General features: G+C 38.9%; 1 pseudogene; it reads left to right on the top strand.

Annotated features, from left to right (window-relative positions):
- The first annotated feature begins 468 nt into the window (after positions 1-468).
- On the top strand, positions 469-14,244 carry LOC132440319 (ferritin light chain pseudogene; annotated as a pseudogene).
- Positions 14,245-14,498: the final 254 nt, after the last annotated feature.

The following is a 14,498-nucleotide window of genomic DNA, read 5'->3' as shown; positions in this document are numbered from 1 at the left end:
CAAAACCCAAAACCACTTCACAATAGCGTAGAGAGGTAAAGGTCAGAAATTATTACTGCCAGACCCAGCAGACAATGGCACCTACAGGAAAGAGCACAGGATAGGAAAACCTGGAAGCCTGTGTTCCAGTTTTGGTTATTCCTGTAAGCATTAGTACGATCTGAGTGAGCTCAGCCTGCCCTGCTTTTTCCGTTTATAAAAACCTACATCATCCTCTCAGTAGAATGAAATGCCACATCTGAAAAGTTGCAGATCTCTTTAGGAAAGAAACAAAACTCATGCTTTCCAACCAAAATGGAATAATTCAGTCAATGGAGACTTAATAAAAATCTGCCATAAAGCAATTGTTTACTTGAAATCTATCTTTTGTGGTATATTTATTGGGGTAAGGAGTGTAAGCAAATCATAATTAGAGTTACCGATTATTCCAGAAATCGAGGTCATTGAGTTCAGATTCCAACTTTGACCATGACCCAGGCTTACAGAGATGTAAGATGTCCCAATACCTCATATCCACCATACATGGGAGAAACAAGGTATGCAGACAGATCCTCTTATAAATATCCCATATGTCGTGGTTTTAATACAGGGTCTCAGATTCATTGCCATTCTTCGCATCCAGATGTGGGCATTTCCCCTTGAATTTAGGCAGGCTTTCCATGGCTTCAAACAATAGAGCAGGGGTCAGTAAATTATGGCTGGTGGGCCAAGTCTAGGCCTCTACCAGCTTTTATAAATGAAGCTTTATTGGAACACAGCCATGTTCCGTAGTATATGTATTGTTTGTGTCTGTTTTCACATCACAGCAGCAGAGCTAAGTAGTTGCAAAAGAGACTGTATGGCTTGTAAAGCCTAAAATATTGACTGTCTGACACTTTATGGACAAAGGTCTCCAACACCTGCAATAGTATATAATGAAAGTGATGCTATGTAACATCTAAGACTAGGTCATAAAAGGTCATGCAGCTTTTGCATGATTCTCGTGGAATGCTTCAACCCTGGACACTCATTCTCTTGGAATACTCTATCTTGAATCCTAACTACCACGTTATGAGAAGTCCAAGCCACCTGGGCAGCCATCTATAGGCACTCCAGTCAACAGTCCTTTTTGGGCCCAGTCTTCAAGGGCCAGACGTGTGAATTAAAATTATCTAGATGATTCCAGCCCCAGCCATCTGAATCCTCATGAGCTGAGGTTCCAGACATCAGTCATGGAGTAGAGACAAGCCATCTCCTCTGTGTACTGTTTGAATTGCTGACCCACAAAATCTGGGCACATATTAAAATTTTTGTTTATTTCACCACTAAGTTTGGACTTCTTTATTATGTAGCAATAGATAACTATAGCACTGTGTCTGTACACAGGAGATCTACATTTCACAGAGCACAGATTTTTAGATGTGAATGTTGACTGCTCAATTTCTAAGAAGAACGTATACACACACATAGGTACAAAATGTTTATGTATATGTAAATATTAGACCTATATAAACTAATCTATATTATCCATAAAATGAGGGGGCCTTTGATAAAGGCTAACATTATTTTTCGGTACTTATTCTGTTCCAAGAACTGATAAATTCTTGCATTGTATGAATTTTCTCTTTCACCCTCATAGCAACTCCCTGAGAGAAGTAATGTTATCTCTATTTTATAGATGAGAAAACTGAGGCAAAAACAGATAACATGCTCAAGTGTACTCAACAAGTAAATTTTTAGAGTCAAGATTTGAACCCAGGTTCTCAAGTTTTAAATCCCTTACTCATACTTACCAAGCTATATACTGAGGAAGGGGATGAAAGCTGACGGCATTACCTCATGCTCAAGAAGTTAGACAGAAACTTAGCAGGTACGGTTGAAAGAAGACAGGACTTGGAGTCGTAAGTCCAGAGCCTGAGTTATGAGATGAATTCTCCTCTCATCTAGATATAGGTTTGTTTTTAGAAAATGAAGAAGATCACTGCATATTTTGATTGTTAATTTCTGTACTTAATGATTACCAAAGAATGGAATTTTAGCAGGGAGCTATTTTGCAATGACATAAATTATTGATTCAAACTCAAACCTTTATTATAAATTATTGATTCAAAATCAAATCTTTATTAAGTCTCCCTTGCATCAGAAGTTTTTCCCACTCTTCATTTCTTTGAAACCCTTTCCTGTCTACTCTTGGCCAAAGCTTGAAGCCTAATTTAACACTTGGAAATAAAATAATGAAATAGTCATAACACAGCAATTCCAATGCCTACTGAAATGGAAGCTCTAAATAATTTTTCAGATAATTTAGGAAATTAAAAATATTTACATCATAGATGCAAAGACAGAAGTTACTTGTGTAATAAATGGTGAGACAAAAAGTTTCTGGTCAAGTAGATTTGTTTATATATGATCACTAATCTGAGTTCTACCCCTGTGCTAAAACCCAGTGACAGGTTGCATACAGCTTCTAAAGGGATAGTTCAGTGCATTGGGTCAAATTAATGCCATAAAATGGGTATTAGTAGTAGTACTAGAAGACAGAGTGACTGTCTTCTTTGGGACATAGATGAAGACCCCAAGATAGACAATATCAAGGACAAATTATGTAGAATAAGATATTATCTCAGTCCTTGGAACATGTCATCCAGGATAGAACAAGAAGTAGATTTATTATCACTTACATGAAGCCAGAGACAGTAAGCAATGAGTGGTAGTTGGTTAAAATAGACAAGTTTTAGAAGTAGAGGCACGGATGTAGAAAACAAACTTAGGGTTACCAGGGGACTGTGGCAGGGAGGCTAAATTGGGAGATTGGGACTGAAATATACACACTACTATACATAAAATAGATAACTAGTAAGAACCTGCTCTTCTTATTAGCCCAGGGAACTCCGTTCAGTACTCTGTAATGGGCTATTTGGAAAAGACTCCCCAAAAAAAATAAAAGTGGGGCTTCCCTGGTGGCACAGTGGTTGAGAGTCCTCCTGCTGATGCAGGGGACACGGGTTCGTGCCCCGGTCCGCGAAGATCCCACATGCCGCGGAGCGGTTGGGTCCGTGAGCCATGGCCGCTGAGCCTGCGCGTCTGGAGCCTGTGCTCCACAACGGGAAAGGCCACTACAGTGAGAGGCCCGCGTACTGAAAAAAAAAAAAGTGGATATATGTACATGTATAACTGATTCACTTTGCTGTACACCTGAAACTAACACAACACTGTAAATCAACTATGCTCCAATAAAAATTTAAAGAAAAAATAGGTTTTAAGAACCATAGTCAGGGAGCAGTGTGGATTCGAAAGACCTGGCAAGAAATATTTCTGCATCCTCAGACAATGCTCCCCAAGCTGGCTATTGCAAGGGTGAGCATTTAAGAGATCTTTGACCTAAGGAGGACATGAGATTAACAGTCTATCGCAATGTGCATGAATTATTCTCCTCCGTGCTATCAGAAATCAGATGGCATCCTAGAGCAGGGGTCAGCAGATCTTTTTTGTAAAGGCTCAGATAGTAAATATTTTGGATTTTCTGTACCATACGTCTCCATTGCAACTGCCCATCTGCTGCTGTAGCACAGAAACAGCTATGCACAATATGTTAATGAATGGATGCGGCTGTGTTCAAGCAAAACGTTATGTACAAAACCAGGAGTCAAGCGAGATCTGATCAGTGGGCCAGAGTGTGCGGACGCCAGTTCTGGGTCAGTGTTCACAGCTGAATGAGTCATGAGGCCTTAAGTTCCAGTTCTCGTTGTACTACCTTCTACCTGGGTGAACTTGGGTTCATCCTTTTATTTATATGGGCCACTGTATTAGTCAAGCTTCTCCAGAAAAACAGAACCAACAGCATGTGTATACAATGTGCCCATATATACTGATAGATATAGATCTAGATATCGTTATTGATACCTAGATCTATATCCATATCTATATAAAGATAGAGAAAGAGAGAGAGATTTTAAACAATTGGTTCACACAATAATAGAGGCTTGGTAAATTCAAAATCTGCAGGTTAGGCTGTCTAGAGACTCTCGGAAGAGTTGCAGTTCAATTTCTGTAAGTCTTCTGGCAGAATTCCTTTTTGTGACAGGGAGGTCAGTCTTTATTAAGAGCTTCAACTGATTGGATGAGGCCCATGCATATTATGGACGATAATCTGCTTTACTCAAAGTCCACCACAAATTTAATTATGAATTTCATCCAAAAACACCATCACAGGGACTACCCTGGTGGCACAGTGGTTAAGAATCCGCCTGCCAATGCAGGGGACACGGGTTTGAGCCCTGGTCTGGGAAGATCTCACATGCCGTGGAGCAACTAAGCCCGTGCACCACAGCTGCTGAGCCCGTGCACCTAGCGCCCATGCTCTGCAACAAGAGAAGCCACCGCAATGAGAAGCCCGCACACCACAACAAAGAGTAGCCCTCGCTTGCTGCAAATAGAGAAGGCCCACGTGCAGCAACGAAGACCCAATGCAGCCAAAAATATAAATAAATAAAACATAAAAATTTTTAAAAACACAAAAACACCATCACAGAAATATCCAGAATAATATTTGACCAAATAATTGGGCATGGTGGCCCAGACAAATTGACATGGAAAATTCACCACCTAAGCCATAGTTTTGTCACCTTTTACTGAGAAATATGACTTATGTGAGCTATTTTGATACCTAGAAGATACCTTCTAGAGGTAACACCCTCAGTATTTTACATGGTAGGCAGTAGAGGGAATGAGCCCATTTGCCCAGTCATATGACACCTAAAGGATAAAATTCTGTCTTCTCTCTCCAACCCACAAGGATGAATGCCAAAAATACATCACTTATATCTGCTTTAGCTAACATAGGATAGGTCTGGAACAGACCTATGCTCCCAGTAAGTCTCATGAAGTGCTGTTTCATTAAGGAGAGACTTTACTTGCTAAGATTAGAAGCAAAAGAGGGTGGTGGATGAAAAACTGCCCAAGGATATAAGCTCATGCAAGGAAGCAGGCGAGAGAATGGGTATCTGAAGATGTGCGCTCTGAGCCAACACTAATTCCACAGCATCAGGTTATAATTCAGGGAGCCCAACCGCTGGGGGTTTTTTCCCCTTCTTCTTTTCCCCCAAAGAGGGACAAGCATACTGACAAAGGAAGAGCATCAGTCACCACAGATAAATTCCTTTTTAGAGGTGATCTCGCAAATGATCTGGCTCAGTGTAGACTATGATTTTGCTCCCCAAACCATAAGCTAGAGCATTTCATTCCAGGTCCCTCTTCAAATATCCATGATAGGTAAAACTCTGGCATCAAGTAGGTCTTGAAATCTCCCCAGGTGATTATAATATGCAACCAGGGCTGAGAATCTGGAGATGTAGAGCAAACTTAAATTGAACTTTAGTTAAACAGTAAAACAAGCTCTGACTCTACTGGCTGGAGCTAGACAAGGGATATGGATTTAGTGGGATGAGAAGATCAAGGACACCAGGGAGTAAATCAAATGCTTTACACCTGTGCTTAGCTAATTGTTACTCAGATAATTCAGACAATCTTACAGCACCTGAACCCTGAAATTCCTTAGTTCTGTTTCAGAAAAAGGAACTCTTCAAGTAACTGAACTCTGAGAATCATGCCAATCATAAAGAAAAAGAAGAAATCTTATTTTTTGAATTAGTTGATTTCATATATACTGTTTCACTTTCATGATATTAACTAGTTATCTTTCTTTCCATTTTATGTTTGAGGAAAGTAAGGCTTTAAAATCTCAGTAATTTGCTCAAGGTCACTTGTTTAGGGTGTGGTAGGCAGCATAATGGCTCCTAAAAATGCCCTCACCCTAATCCCTAGAACCCAATAATATGTTACCTTACATGGTAAAGAGGACTTTGCAGATATGACTGAAGTTATAGGCCTTGAGATAGAAAGATTATCCTGGATTACCTCATGGAACAAATCTAATTGCATGAGTCCTTAAAAGCAGAAAACCATTCCCAACTGTAGAAAGAGAAAGAGAGAGATGTCCTAATAGAAGCAGAATCAGAGAGATGCAACATTTTGGGGTTTGTAGGTGGAGAAAGGGGACTCTGAGTCAAGGACTACAAGTGACCGCTGGAAGCGGAAAAAGTCCAGGGAACAGAAACACCCCTAAGAGCCTCCAGAAAAGAATGTAGCTCTGCCAACACTTTTTTTTCTTTTTTAACCATCTTTATTGGAGTATAATTGCTTTACAATGGCGTGTTAGTTTCTGCTTCATAACAAAGTGAATCAGCTATACATATACATATATCCCCATATCTCCTCCCTCTTGCATCTCCCTCCCACCCTCCCTTCCCTATCCCACACATCTAGGTGGACACAAAGCACAGAGCTGATCTCCCTGTGCTTTGTGGCTGCTTCCCACTAGCTAGCTATTTTACATTTGGTAGTGTATATATGTCCATGCCACTCTCTCACTTCATCCCAGATTACCCTTCCCCGTCCCTGTGTCCTCAAGTCCACTCTCTATGGCTGCGTCTTTATTCCTGCCCTGCCCCTAGGTTCTTCATAACCATTTTTTCTTGTTTTTTTAGATTCCATATATATGTGTTAGCATATGGTATTTGTTTTTCTCTTTCTGACTTACTTCACTCTGTATGACAGTCTCTAGGTCAATCCACCTCACTACAAATAACACAATTTCATTTCTTTTTATGGCTGAGTAATATTCCATTGTATATATGTGCCACATCTTTATCCATTCATCTGTCGATCCTGCCAACACTTTTACTTTACTCAATTGAGACCAATGTCAGACTTGTAAGGTCATAAATTTACGTTGCTTTGAGTCACTAAATTTGGGATAATTTGTATGAAAGCAATTAAAAAAAATACAGAGGTCCTACAAGAGCCAGGATATATATTTATACTTAAGTATTTCTGAAATGAATTTAACCTTGTGATTGACAGCAGCAGCAGCAGCTTCCAAGGGATCCCACCACACACCTGAGGCAAAAGGAGCCTAATACAAAGCAGTGACAGCAGCAGGTCACTGCCCCACACTTGGGGTAGAGGGGGACTTGATCTACTGTAGCAGCAGCATAGCCTGAATGGGAACCCATCCTCCTGTGGCACTAGTCCCATCAACATTAGTCTAATCTGCTAGCATCTGCTGTGCCAACAGGCCCAACATATACAGACTCGCCAATTCAGTAGCATTAAGTGAGCCAGGCTCAGTGTTTCCTGAAACTCATATCCAGTTGCACTGGAAATCCAAGATATCACCTACTGTTATGAAAACATAAACAATAACAGAAGACTGGGAACTTCAGAAAGGAAAGGGGAACAATGGAATGGGTGAAAACAAATGGGGTAAATATAAGAGACTATGATTAGCCTCATGAGTTTCTTAAATTCTATATGATGGTCAAAGCAAAAATGATGACACCGTCTGATGGGGTTCTCAATGTAGAGAAAGGAAATACTACAGAAAATCATACTTTAAAACTGGGGAATATTAAGAGACCTAAATGGAAGTAAAATTTTGAAACTACACTTGAAGTAATAAAACACTGATTCCAGTAGGCTATGATAAGTTACATATGTATACTGTAATGCCAAAAGCAACCACTAAGAAAACTATACAAACCGTATACACAAATGATTATAAATGAATTAAATTAAAATGGACTTATTAAAAAATGTTTAAGTAACCCACAAGAAGGAAAAATAAGGGAAACACAGGATTGAGAAACTAAGGTAAAAGACAAAACAAAAAATAACATGGTAGACCAAATCTTTGACATGGCAATAATTACGTTAACGGTAAATGATCTAAATAACAAAGTCAAAGACAGAGATTGGAAGAGTAGATTAAAAAATCGCAAGCATGATCCAACTATATACTGTCTATAAGAAGCTTACTTTAAACATCATGATATAGGTAGTTCAAAGTAAAAGGATGAAAATGATATATCATGTGAACATTAATCAGAAAAAGCAGGAATGGCTATATTAATATCAGATAAAGTAGACTTCAGAGCAAAGGAAATTATTAGGGGCAAAGAGGGTCATTACATAAAGATAACAGGAATAATCCACCTAGATGACCTAGTGATACTAAATGTGTGCGCACCAAACAACAGAACTTCAAAATACATGAAGCAAACACTGAAAAAGGTAAAAGGAGAAAGTTTTAAATCCACAATTATTATTTGAGACTTCAACACAGCAATTTATACAACTACCAGAGAGAAAAATCAGCAAGGATATGGAAGAACTGAAAACATCATCAATCAACAGGATATAACTGACATTTAAAGAACACACTCAGTAAGAGCAGAATACATATTCAAGTGTCCATGGAACATTCACTCATATACCATATACTGGGCGATAAGAAAACATTAGCAGATTTAAAAGAATTAAAACCATAGAGAGTATGTTCTCTAGCCATAATGGAATCAAACTAGAAATCAATAAGAGAAAGACAACAGGAAAATCTTCAATCACATGAAAACTAAACATCACAATTCCAAATAACTCATGGGTAAAAAAGACAGCATCAAGGAAAAATTTTTAAATGCATAGAATAAAAGAAAATGGAGATATAACAGATCAAAGTTTGCGGAATGAAGTGAAAGCAATGCTGAAAGGGAAGTTTATAGCACTAAATTGGGAAAGAAAATGTTTCAAAGCAATAATCTAATTCTCTATATTAAAATAGTAAAAAAGGAAGAGGAAAAAACACTAAGCAAGCAGAAAGAAGGAAATAATAAAGATGAAACAGAAATGCATGAAACTGAAAACAGGAAAATAGTGGGGGAAATCAATGAAACAAAAGGCTGGTTCTTTGAAATAAACAATCTAACCAATAAAGATCTAGAAAGACTGATAAAGATAAACAGAGAGATGGCACAAATCACAGATATCAGAAATGCAACCAGGGATACCATAACATATCCTGCAGGTTAATGAGGGACAAGTTACTATGAACAAGTCTACACTACCATTTCAAAAATGTAGATGAAATGGGCCAATGTTTCTACACCCAAAACTACCAAAACTCAGCCAAGATGAAATAGATAATCTCAATTTTCCTGTAACCATTAGAAACACTGGTTTTTCATTTAAAAACTCCCAAAAGAAATATTCAGGCTTAGATGTTTCACTTTTACCCAAGACTTAAAGAATTAACACCAATTTTACATGATTTGATAAGAAATAGAAGTAGAGGGAACAGTTTCTAATTAATTTTATGAAGCCAGTATTACCTTGATACCAAAACCAGACAGGGATAGTATAGAAAGAAGAAACCTACAGACCAATATTTTTTATGAAATTGGCTGAAAAACCCTCAGCCAAATATTAGCAAATTAAATCCAGAAATATATGAAAAGAATAATATACCATGACCAAGTGGGATTTATTCCAGTTATGCAAAGTTGGTTAAATATTTGAAAATCAAACAGTGTAATCCACCATATCCAATAGATTAAGGGGGAAAAGTCATGTGATCCTATCCATTAATGCAGAGAAAGCATTTGACAAAATCCAATCCCATTCATGATTTTAAAAAAAGAAGAAAAAAAACTCCAAGCAAACTAGGAATAGAAAAGGAACATACTGAAACTCATAAAGATGATCTACAAACAACCTATACCGACATTATATTTAACTGTGAAAGACTGGATGTTTTCTCTGTAAGATCAGAAACAAGGCACCGATATCTGCTCTCACCACTTTTATTAAATATATTACTGGAGGTTCTAGTAAGAAAATAAAGCAAAAATAAATAAATACATAAATTTAAAAGTTAAATTTTTTTAAAGTTTATTTAAAAGATAAAAGGACTATTCCTTCTACGTTGCATAGGAAGGAACATGTCCTACTGAATGTTGAATAGTAATATATCCTATTATACTGAATAAGGAAAAGTAAAACTGTTTGTATCTGAAGATGAGATGATAATCTAAATGGAGAAAATACCAAGGAATCCACAAAAAGCTTGAGAAATAATATTAGTTTGTAAATGATTTAGAGTACAAGATCACCACAATTTTATCAAATTATATATTAATAACAAATGTGTAGAAGCTTAAATAAAACTATGTGATGCCATTTACAACTGACCTAAATAAATACTTAAATATAAGCCCAATAAGACATTTATAGGACCTCTAGACTGAAAATTACAAAATGCTGATGAAGAAAAATTTTTAAGTCCCAAACAAATAGGGAGACATACCTTGTTCATGGATTAGAAAACACAACATGATAAAGATGTCAATTCTCCCCAAGTTAAGAGGCTTATTAACACAATTACTCTTAAAATGCCCTCAAGGTTTTTGTGGATCTAGACAAGCTTATTCTAAGATTTATATGGTAAGAAGAGGCTGAAGAATAGCTAAAACAACTTGCAAAGGAAGAAGAAAATGGAGGAATTAATCTACCAATTTCAAGATTTTGCAGTAATGATGGAGGGTAGATACATAGATCAATGGAATGGAATAGAGAACCCAGAAATAGACTGACATAAATACATATAACTTGTTTTTGACAGCAGTGCAAAAGCTATCAAGGAAGAATAGACTTTTCAAAAAATGGTTCTGAAACAGTTGGACATCCCTCGACAAAAACAAACAAACAAAAAATGAACCTTAACCTCCACACCTTACACAAAAATTAAATCAAAGTGGATCATAATCTTAAATGTAAAAGCAGGACATTTTTAGAAAAAAAAATAGGAGAAAATGTTTGGCATCTAGAACTAGGGGAATAATTCTTAGACTTGACACCAAAAGTATGATCAATAAAGGCAAAAGCTGATAAATTGGATCTCATCAAAATGAGTTAAAAATGCTTCATAGAAGATCCTTTTAAGTGGATGAAAACTCAAATTACACAGTAGGAAAACATATTTGAAAATCCCATATGAGACAAATGACTTGTATCTATAATATACAAAGAACTCTCCAAACAACTTAAAAAAATCCAACTAGAAAATAGGCAGAAGACAGGAACAGACATTTCATGGAAGAGAATATACACATGGCAAAGGAGCACGTGAAAAGATGCTCAGCATCATTAGCCATTAGGGAAATGCAAACTAAGACCATAATGAGATGTCAGAGAATAACTAAAATTAAAGTATAGTGACAACATCAAATGCTGGCGAGTACATAGAAAAATTATATCACATCACTGGTGGGAAAATAAAATGGTTTATCCACTCTGATCAACAGCTTGACAGTCTCTTTTAATCCTAAAAGTAGATTCACCCTACAACGCAGTAATTGTACTCTTGAGCATTTATCCAAAAGAAACAAAAACTTAATTAAGTTCCCACAGAAACTTACACATAAATGTTCATAGCAGTTTTATTTATAATAGCCAAAAACTGGCAACTACCCAAATGTCTTTCAGTGGATGAATGTTGAAACAAATTGTGATAAAATCTTATGATAGAATACTACCGAGCAACAAAAAGGAACAAATTATTAATATATGCAAAAATTGAAATGAACTTCAAGGGAATGATGCCGAGGGAAAAATTCTGAAAAGCCGATCTCCGAAGATTAAGTAATTCATGATTATGTTTACATATTATTCTTAAAATAACAAAACCGTGGAGATGGAGAACAGATTAGAAGTTGCCAAGGGTTAGAGATGGGGGTAGAAGGTAGAGCGGGGGGGGGGGGGGAACTCTGTGAGGTTTTTGTGGTTCCAGTGCAAATAATACAGCAATCTTGGTTTTAATCCCTAAAGATTTCTAAAAGCAATTCCTAATAAGAGGTGTCCAGATATTTAGCAATGGCAGATTAGAGGTATAGCTCCCCAACATAACAACTTCAAAAGAGAACATACTAATTCAATGCATATGTTAATTTCAAAAAGGCCAGTCACAATACTTAAATGGTATATATCTTAACATATTATTCTAAGTATCCAGCTATACCAGATGGACTAGCAAGATTTTCTGTACATTCAACCTTATTTAAGACAGTAAATCTTATAATAAGACAGTTAAAAAAAGAAAAAGAAAAAAAAACAAACCTCAACTACACTTGGATATTCTCATAGGAAGATGAGGTGAAAATATGCAGCAGCTGTTCAAAAGCTTAAGCAGTGGCACCTAAATTTGGTTGTGCATTAGAATCATCTGAAGCACTTTTTAAAAACCCTCACACTGACGGTTGGTCATCGTAGACCAATAAAATCATTTTAAATCTCCTCAGACGATGCCAATGTCTAGCCAGAACTGAGAACCAGCGGACTAAGCAGAAGGGGATGTTTCTACAAAGATCTCTTAACAATAAGTCCTTTCACCCAATCAGATTTACCTCCCCGCAAAGGGCTAAAGAACGCTAGATGTTGTCCATACTTGCTTAGCTTTAATTAGCACTTGTGACTTGCCCAAAACCTAGATCATGTTTTCCCTAAATTTCATGTTATTCCCTACGTTTTTCAAACCCAGGGCTAAGGGGTTTGCCAGGATGAGATTTTAAGTGCTCACACAGGGGAAGTCCCTGGCAAACCAGGACAGCGGTCCCTCTACATTGAAATGTAAAGCATCCTAAATAACCCTGCCACTGCTCCCAGATCCTAGTCTGTGCCAACCAGTGGAGAAAAGGCATTCTCCATTACTACCACGGCAAATGCTGCTGTACTTGCCTTGGCTGGTCCCTATCTTTTCCAGGCACCACTCCCCTTCACCTGCTGGTGGACGCTTTGGCCAGCTGACAATGCAGATATTTTCAAACTTTAAGGTGAATGAAAATCATCTGGAGGGCCTGTTATAACAGAGATCACTGAGCCCCACCAGAGCTGCTGATTCCATAGGGCTGGGACAGGGCCCTAAAACTTGAATATCTGACACATTATCAGGGGACGCTGGTAAAACTGGTCAGGTTGTTACCGAATGCAGGTTCGTGTGTCTGAAGCACAGAGAGGCCAAACAAACCTAAAGGTTGGAGTCTGGAGCAGAGAAAGATTTATTGCAGGATCGAGCAAGGAGAGGGGGTGGCCCGAGTTCCAAAACACCCTGAAATCTCCAAAGGATTTCAGCAAAGCATGTTTAAAGGCCAGGTGAGGGAGGGACGTCCCAGGGAATGTGATCAGCTCGTGCACAATCCTCTGATTGGTTGATGTGGAGGCCACAGGGCAGGTAACATTATCCATCCTTAGGTGCCAGAAGGTCTGGGGGCTACGTGCTCATGATCATCAAGGAGTTAATTTCTTCCACTGGGCGGTGGTTTTGAGCATCTGAAAACTCAAGAAATATGCCTGAGATACTATTATCTGAGTACTTCAGAGAGGAACTACAGCAGAGGATATGGGGGATGGGTCTGTCCTAGGAAGGCCCCATAGGGTACTGCTTGGTTACAAGGTGACCATACTTTGAGAACCACTGCTCTAGTGGCCTGGAATGTTCAGAAAGTAATGGAAGAATCCCTTCCCGGGTCTAGATTCTAGTATCGCCAGCTATTTTGGTGGGGGGAAGGGTAAGTTTTGTCCTTGCTTGGACTTCTTGTTCATTTATATCAAAGCCTATTTGAGGCAGTGCGCTCGGCAGTCCTGCAGTTCTGTCTTCTGCTTCAACAGTGTTTGGAATGAACAGACCCAGGGACGCTCCTTGCTCCAGCCCCCGACCACCCTCCAACCTTTCTTCCTGTCGCAACCTTTGGAATCAGCCACTCAGCTATCCTCAGCCTCCAGGACAGGCCAACACCGTTTTTTGAGCTTAGCTCCTTATCACTGATCAACCACGAGTTCCCAGGTTCGTCAGAAGTATTCCATCGAGGTGGAGGCCGCCGTCCACCGCCTGTTCAACATGCATCTGGGGACACTTACCTCTCTCTGAGCTTCTATTTCGACAGCAACAATGGGACTCTGGACAGTGCGGGCCACATTTTTCGCCAACTGGCTGAGGAGAAGTGTGAGGGCGCCCAGCGTCTCTTGAAAATGCAAAACCAGTGCTGTGGCCGCGCCCTCTTCCAGGATGCGCGGAAGCCTTCTCAAGATGAGTGGGGTAAAACCCAGGACGCTGTGGAAGCCGCCATTCTTAGGGAGAAGAGCCTGCACCAGGCACTATCAGATCTGCGCGCCCTGGGTTCCGCCCGCGCAGACTCCCACCTCTGTGACTTCCTGGAGAGCCGCTTCCTGGAGGAGCAGGTGAAACTCATCAAGAAGATGGGCGACCACCTGACCAACCTCCGCAGGCTGGCTGGTCCGCAGGCTGTGCTGGGCGAGTATCTCTTTGAAAGGCTCACCCTCGAGCACAAACAGGAGTCTCTTAAGTCCAGCGGCCTCTGAGGAGCCCCTCTGGCATCAGAGCTTCTGCCTGAAGCCCTGCTCTGCAGCTACTAGGCAGCTTTGTAACCGCCCTCGAGCCCTCTCCCAAGCCTTGGACCAAATGGAAACAATAACGCTTTTTGCAGAAGGAAAAAAAAAAAAAAGCCTATTTGAAACACAAACAGAATAAAGAGGAAAAAAAGAAATATATATATATATATATATGTATATATATATATTCATTTTTTTTCTTTTTTAAAAATTTATTTTACTGA

Source organism: Delphinus delphis, chromosome 17 (assembly GCF_949987515.2).
Source record: "Delphinus delphis chromosome 17, mDelDel1.2, whole genome shotgun sequence".
In the NCBI taxonomy this organism is placed as follows: domain Eukaryota; kingdom Metazoa; phylum Chordata; class Mammalia; order Artiodactyla; family Delphinidae; genus Delphinus; species Delphinus delphis.
This window is presented reverse-complemented; position numbering and strand designations above follow the sequence as displayed.